This window comes from Cyclopterus lumpus, chromosome 15 (assembly GCF_009769545.1).
Source record: "Cyclopterus lumpus isolate fCycLum1 chromosome 15, fCycLum1.pri, whole genome shotgun sequence".
In the NCBI taxonomy this organism is placed as follows: Eukaryota; Metazoa; Chordata; class Actinopteri; order Perciformes; family Cyclopteridae; genus Cyclopterus; species Cyclopterus lumpus.
The window spans coordinates 2,627,998-2,635,672 of NC_046980.1; the positions used below are offsets into that span (position 1 = coordinate 2,627,998).

General features: G+C 38.8%; 1 long non-coding RNA gene across 1 annotated transcript in view; it reads right to left on the minus strand.

Moving 5' to 3' along the window:
- Positions 1–1,157, minus strand: part of LOC117743805 — a 2,310-nt gene extending 1,153 nt beyond the window's left edge. The window contains exons 1-2 of the long non-coding RNA XR_004611124.1: positions 1,052–1,157; positions 874–962 (exon numbers count right to left, since the gene is read on the minus strand). This is a non-coding gene — a long non-coding RNA (uncharacterized LOC117743805). The remainder of the gene's footprint in view (positions 1–873; positions 963–1,051) is intronic.
- Positions 1,158–7,675: the final 6,518 nt, after the last annotated feature.

A 7,675-nucleotide genomic window follows, 5' to 3' on the forward strand; every position in this document is an offset into this window, starting at 1 on the left:
GTAACACTTGGTAACACTTCGTAAGACTTGGTAACACTTCGTGAGACTTCATAAGACTTGGTAACACTTGGTGAGACTTCATAAGACTTGGTAACACTTGGTAACACTTCATAAGACTTGGTAACACTTCATAATACTTCATAAGACTTGGTAACACTTGGTAACACTTGGTAACACTTCGTAAGACTTGGTAACACTTGGTAACACTTCGTAAGACTTGGTAACACTTCGTGAGACTTCATAAGACTTGGTAACACTTGGTAACACTTCATAAGACTTGGTAACACTTCGTAATACTTCGTAACACTTCGTAAGACTTGGTAACACTTTGTGAGACTTCATAAGACTTGGTAACACTTCGTGAGACTTCATAAAACTTGGTAACACTTGGTAAGACTTCATAAGACTTGGTAACACTTGGTAAGACTTCATAAGACTTGGTAACACTTGGTAACACTTCATAAGACTTGGTAACACTTGGTAACACTTCGAGAGACTTCATAAGACTTGGTAACATGACTTCATAAGACTTCATAAGACTTTGTGAGACTTCATAAGACTTGGTAACACTTCGTGAGACTTCATAAGACTTGGTAACACTTGGTAACACTTCATAAGACTTGGTAACACTTCGTAATACTTCGTAACACTTCGTAAGACTTGGTAACACTTCGTGAGACTTCATAAGACTTGGTAACATGACTTCATAAGACTTCATAAGACTTCGTGAGACTTCATAAGACTTGGTAACACTTCGTGAGACTTCATAAGACTTGGTAACACTTCGTGAGACTTCATAAGACTTAGTAACACTTTGTGAGACTTCATAAGACTTCATAAGACTTGGTAACACCCGGTTCCGGGTTCCGGTACCTTGGCTCTCCTGGGGAGCGGTAGTCGTCGCCTGAAGTCCGACCGCCATGAAGGCGAAGAGCAGGAACCAAATCTGAGCTTTCATTTTTCTGCGAGAGAGAACGTCGGGATTATTAGTCTCGTCCTCACGAACGCTCTCCGATTGTGAGATATTATTATATTTTAAATAATAACTCACCTCGGGCAGCAGTTACACTCGGCAGCAGTTTGTCTGTCTGTGTGCTCGACGGGGAACTTCCTGTCTGTGACTCACATAGCGGAGCGACGGGCCTCTGAGGCATCTCAACAATCCACCCGGGTCAGTTTGAGAGAGAGAGAGTCCAAAAATACATCTCTCTCTCTTTGTGTGTGGAAAGGAAAGGAAAACAAAGCGTGAAAGAACTCTCTGGGTGGACCGCACCTGCAAGGTTTTAATCATCGTGCACGACAGCATCTGAAACAATGACTTGGAAGGTAAAGCGTGGACACTTAAAGTGTTGATTTTTTTATTAATATTATGGGGATTGTGACCAGAGGCCGAGGACATTAGGATGTATTCAAGTTTTCTTAGAAGGAGATATTTACTCCACGGGAGGAGGACTGGAACGGGTTCAGCAGGCCTTCACCTGCAAAATGTCACTCAAGGAGACACGCCCCGACCACAAAGACACAAAAGAGATGCAAAAGTATGACAGAAAGGGGTAAAGCAATAGCAAAGAGACACAATGCGACCACAAGGAGAGACAACACTACTAAAAAACCCACAAAGAAACACAATATGAACTCAAGGAGACACAAAATGACTGAAAAGAGACACAAAGAGACACAATGCGGCCACAAGGAGACACAAAGAGACACAATGCGACCACAAGGAGACACAATGCGACCACAAGGAGACACAAAGAGACACAATGCGACCACAAGGAGACACAACACTACTAAAAAACCCACAAAGAAACACAATATGAACTCAAGGAGACACAAAATGACTGAAAAGAGACACAAAGAGACACAATGCGGCCACAAGGAGACACAAAGAGACACAATGCGACCACAAGGAGACACAATGCGACCACAAGGAGACACAAAGAGACACAATGCGACCACAAGGAGACACAACACTACTAAAAAACCCACAAAGAAACACAATATGAACTCAAGGAGACACAAAATGACTGAAAAGAGACACAAAGAGACACAATGCGGCCACAAGGAGACACAAAGAGACACAATGCGACCACAAGGAGACACAATGCGACCACAAGGAGACACAAAGAGACACAATGCGACCACAAGGAGACACAAAGAGACACAATGCGACCACAAGGAGACACAACACTACTAAAAAACCCACAAAGAAACACAATATGAACTCAAGGAGACACAAAATGACTGAAAAGAGACACAAAGAGACACAATGCGGCCACAAGGAGACACAAAGAGACACAATGCGACCACAAGGAGACACAATGCGACCACAAGGAGACACAAAGAGACACAATGCGACCACAAGGAGACACAACACTACTAAAAAAACCCACAAAGAAACACAATATGAACTCAAGGAGACACAAAATGACTGAAAAGAGACACAAAGAGACACAATGCGGCCACAAGGAGACACAAAGAGACACAATGCGACCACAAGGAGACACAAAGAGACACAATGCGACCACAAGGAGATACAACACGACTAAAAAGAGACACAAAGAGACACAATGCGACCACAAGGAGACACAAAGAGACACAATGCGACCACAAGGAGACACAAAGAGACACAATGCGACCACAAATGCTTATCAACTACACAGAGACACACGGACGCTGTCAGCCGGTCAGCCGGAGGAACCGCACACTAAACTACAGGCGATCAATGATCCATAATTATCAGTGACGACAATACGTGTTGGCTCTGCTGCCCCTTCAGGCCTGTGGCTTGGTAGTGTGTGTGTGTGTGTGTGTGTGTGTGCGTGTGTGTGTGTGTGTGTGTGTGTGTGCGTCTGTGTGTGTGTGTGTGTGTGTGTGTGCGAGGCAGGCTCATGAGAGGCTGCAAATTAAAACGTATTGAGACGTTACGCAACTCTTGTCTTTTAACCCACGACCATTTAAATTCAACATGAGCACTTTAAGTGGTTTATGCTTCTTATAGTTCATTTTTGTTTTATAATTTCCTTATGTTCTTTATCATATATTTTATCTCCATAAGTACTTATGTATTATACTGCAGGGCTCAACCTAAAGTTTACTGTGCAGCGATTTCAGCAAATCCTTTTTGTTAAAGCTGCATTCTCTCTCCTGACCACCAGAGGGCGACTCCTCTGGTTGTATAGAAGTCTATGCTTCATGTGTTAAAGCTGCATTCTCTCTCCTGACCACCAGAGGGCGACTCCTCTGGTTGTATAGAAGTCTATGCTTCATGTGTTAAAGCTGCATTCTCTCTACTGACCACCAGAGGGCGACTCCTCTGGTTGTATAGAAGTATATGCTTCATGTGTTAAAGCTGCATTCTCTCTCCTGACCACCAGAGGGCGACTCCTCTGGTTGTATAGAAGTCTATGCTTCATGTGTTAAAGCTGCATTCTCTCTACTGACCACCAGGGGGCGTCTCCTCTGGTTGTATAGAAGTCTATGCTTCATGTGTAGAAGCTGCATTCTCTCTCCTGACCACCAGGGGGCGACTCCTCTGGTTGTATAGAAGTCTATGCTTCATGTGTTAAAGCTGCATTCTCTCTCCTGACCACCAGAGGGCGACTCCTCTGGTTGTATAGAAGTCTATGCTTCATGTGTTAAAGCTGCATTCTCTCTACTGACCACCAGGGGGCGTCTCCTCTGGTTGTATAGAAGTCTATGCTTCATGTGTAGAAGCTGCATTCTCTCTCCTGACCACCAGGGGGCGACTCCTCTGGTTGTATAGAAGTCTATGCTTCATGTGTTAAAGCTGCATTCTCTCTCCTGACCACCAGGGGGCGACTCCTCTGGTTGTATAGAAGTCTATATAAATGACTCTACTTCTCTTGATTTATTCCCTCAGTAAACATTGTAAACATTAGTTTTTGGTCTCAATCTCTAGTTTCAAGTCTTCTTCAATACAGCGTGATGTTCATTTAATACATTATGGTCCATGTAGAGTCAAACAGACCATAAAGCAGAGTATGCTTTAGAGGCGGGGCTACAAGGTGATTGACAGGTCGCTGCTTAAAAGCAGCCACTCGGGTTCATATAAGACTTCAGATTTATTTATTAATCCTTCTCTACGGAAGAAAATAATTTAACAAAATCTCTAAATACAGAACCCACAGAAATAAATAATCATGACATGGAAACAAATGTGCTGAAAATACTTCTCTCTAGTTCTCAACGAACAAATACGACAATATACCGACGACTCCGACCTTTACGTTTCACTTCCCCTACCCTCTACTAAAGGCTTAGAATATTGCTTACGATCTCGCACCATCTCGTTTATTCACATTGCTCATTTTATAAAAAATAACATTAAATGACAACGGGACACTTTCAATAAAATGATATTTAATTTAAACAGTAGGCCTAAACACTCTAAATCAATCACAAATGCTTCGCAGTCACTGGGTATAACAACGTGAGGTTAATAAACGCGACCTAAATAGCCTATGCTGTTTAAAAACTCACTCTCAACCAATCAGAATGCTTGATTTCATCTACCCGTATTATAATCAGGATTATTAGTATTATTCTTATTATGGAACAGGTTGAATGTGGTAGTTCTGCATCTCCCCCTGGTGGCCGTTTGGGTTCACTACTCTACGTTTGTGAGGGATGGTCTTTGCTGCGATGTTTTCGACATAAATAGATGGGAATGTGTGCACGTACATATAAAACATACATTTATGTATACATTATGTATTTTTAGATACTGTCTTTTAACGGTCTCATTAAAAAACAAAGATGTCATTTAAATCAACTTAAACTGACCGTGGCTTGAAAAATAAATAAATAAATATATAATTATATATGAAAAAAAACCTGAAACAAATTTTTGGAAAAACACAAAAAACGTCCAATTGAAGAGGAAAACATCCTTTTAGACTTTATGATTATTAGAAAATATACACTCTCAACTATTAGTGCACCAAGTATTACTTTGAGTAGAATTGCTTGTTTGTACTTTTTAAACCGTCATCCGGAACAGGTTTTTACAGGAAAACCGACACATTTCCTTATTTTATTATATCTCATATTTTCCTAATTACAAAAAATCTAATCCTGTTGGTTTTTTCTGTGTTTTTTTTGTGTAACTTTATAAATGCTGTAAGTGTGCACTGTACTAATGCACTCTGAATATGAGGTCATTCAGTCTCTATTTGACAACATTAATTGTATAAACACATTATTTCCACCAGTTGAATTCTACTTATTCTACTCTAATAACAAGTAGACAGGATTTATCACTATTTGGCCTCTAAGGCTCAGCTAATTTACTTTTAAGCCAATCAATGTTTAGAATATTACTTGGCAAATATATGTATATATATATATATATATATATATATATGTATATATATTATATTCCAAATATTTACCAGTTAATTTTACAAATATTTATCATTTACTTTTCCAAATATTTACCAGTTACTTTTTCAAATATTTATCAGTAACTTTTCCAAATATTTACCAGTTAATTTTCCAAATATTTATCATTTACTTTTCCAAATATTTACCAGTTAATTTTACAAATATTTATCATTTACTTTTCCAAATATTTACCAGTTACTTTTACAAATATTTACCAGTTACTTTTACAAATATTTACCAGTTAATTTTACAAATATTTATCAGTAACTTTTCCAAATATTTACCAGTTACTTTTCCAAATATTTATCATTTACTTTTCCAAATATTTACCAGTTACTTTTCCAAATATTTATCAGTAACTTTTCCAAATATTTACCGGTTACTTTTCCAAATATTTATCAGTAACTTTTTTAAATATTTATCATTTACTTTTCCAAATATTTATCAGTAACTTTTCCAAATATTTACCAGTTACTTTTCCAAATATTTATCAGTAACTTTTTAAAATATTTATCGGTTCAACTCTTCACATCAGCATGATTTTTGATCTACCAAAAAGAAAAAAATGTCACTTTTATTGATATTTTGCCTTTTTAACTCATTATTTCCTCCTTCTAAAACAGTGGTGAAGAAACCCCTAAATTATGACTTTGTGTGGTAACTGCACGCCCAAATTAATCAGAGCATCTGAAAATGAGCGGTGCGTTAGTGGCAGATGCATAGCAGTTAATTACATACATTCAAATATAATTTTTAAAGATATCTTGCAGGAAGTAAAGGAGTGAGAGAGAAAGAGGTAAACATGTAAACACATCCAACGAGTAACCACAAGAGCTTAAAGAGCGACTCTGGGAGTCCATCACCAGAAGGTCCTCCCCACATCGGGAACTAGAACCTAGAACGTGCACAACGTTCCCCGGTCAGTCGCCTCGAGGCTCCGGGGGTCGAGCTAACAGTCGGACGCCGATCAGGCACACTTTTGTTTTTCTAAGTTTGGGAAACGAAAACAATCACGAGAGATTCCTCTGAAGTCGTGGAAAACATCTTCGTTCTTGTCAGACACTCAATATATGAAAATAACATGTGACAGGTATGCAGCTCTGTTTTTATGCTCTTTTCTTTTATGTGTCAGACATTTACGCACTTATATATTTATGCATTGAATTAAATGACATTACGGTCAAGCTACAGTTGAGGGTGGACGGCTGAACCCTCTCCATTAAGGTCCCGTGTTGACGTTAAATAATGAATAATAAATACTCAAAAATGCTGAATCTAAATGTTCCTGTGCGTCACTTCCCCCCTTGTGTGTTGGTTTGTATATATAGTTTACATTTAGCCCCGTTTGATTTGTGATAAAACAGCCAATGCATGTTTTTAATCTTGATATTAATTTGCAGATTAATTAACTAATTAGTAGATCAACAGAAAACGAATCTGACACCATTTTCACATTTGATTAATTTCATTTTTTTAAATCCTCATTTAAAAAAAACAAAAAACAATTTGATCTTAAAGTTTTTGTGATGGACATTTTTCACAATTTTTTTTACATTTAATATATTTTGAAATTAAATAGCAGGACAGAAATTAAATGCTTATTCCCGTCGCTCTGTCAACATCTTTTCATTCACATGTTAAAGTGAGTGTTTAAATTAGTTTCTTTCCTTCATTTGCAATCTAACGAATTATGTCATTCAGATCCAGGTGTTGCTTATTATACGCGTGTTAAGAAGTGCAATAATAATAAATAATAATACAAATTAAAACCCACCATGACGTCATGTTCATTGAGAGCAAAGCGGAGAGAAAAATACAAAAGTCAGAAGTCTCTCCAGTAAACAGCGTGTTCAGGTCTACAGTTTAATGTGTAACCTCCGTGTTGCATCAACCTCGACCTTGACCGTGACCTTGACCTTGGAGGAGGGCGCCAAGCTACATTTTGCTACTGGGGGGGTCCGGTTACAGAATATATGTATATATATATATATATATATATATATACACGTTAAAAACCAAAGCCCTTGATAGAAAGAGTGATGGCAAAGTTGTACAACGGTGGTCGAGTTCCCTCCCCGGTGACAACAACAACAACGACGACAACAACAACAACGACTTCCGGGTGAATCGGTGACTCAGATCGCTTCAGATGTAGCATCAGACGGGCGACGTCATCATACATCATTCAAATAGACTGAATGGACGTAGGCAAAGAGGGTTGGACAATGGTGTTATTATGGGATGGACGTGGGGGGGGGGGGGGGGGTCT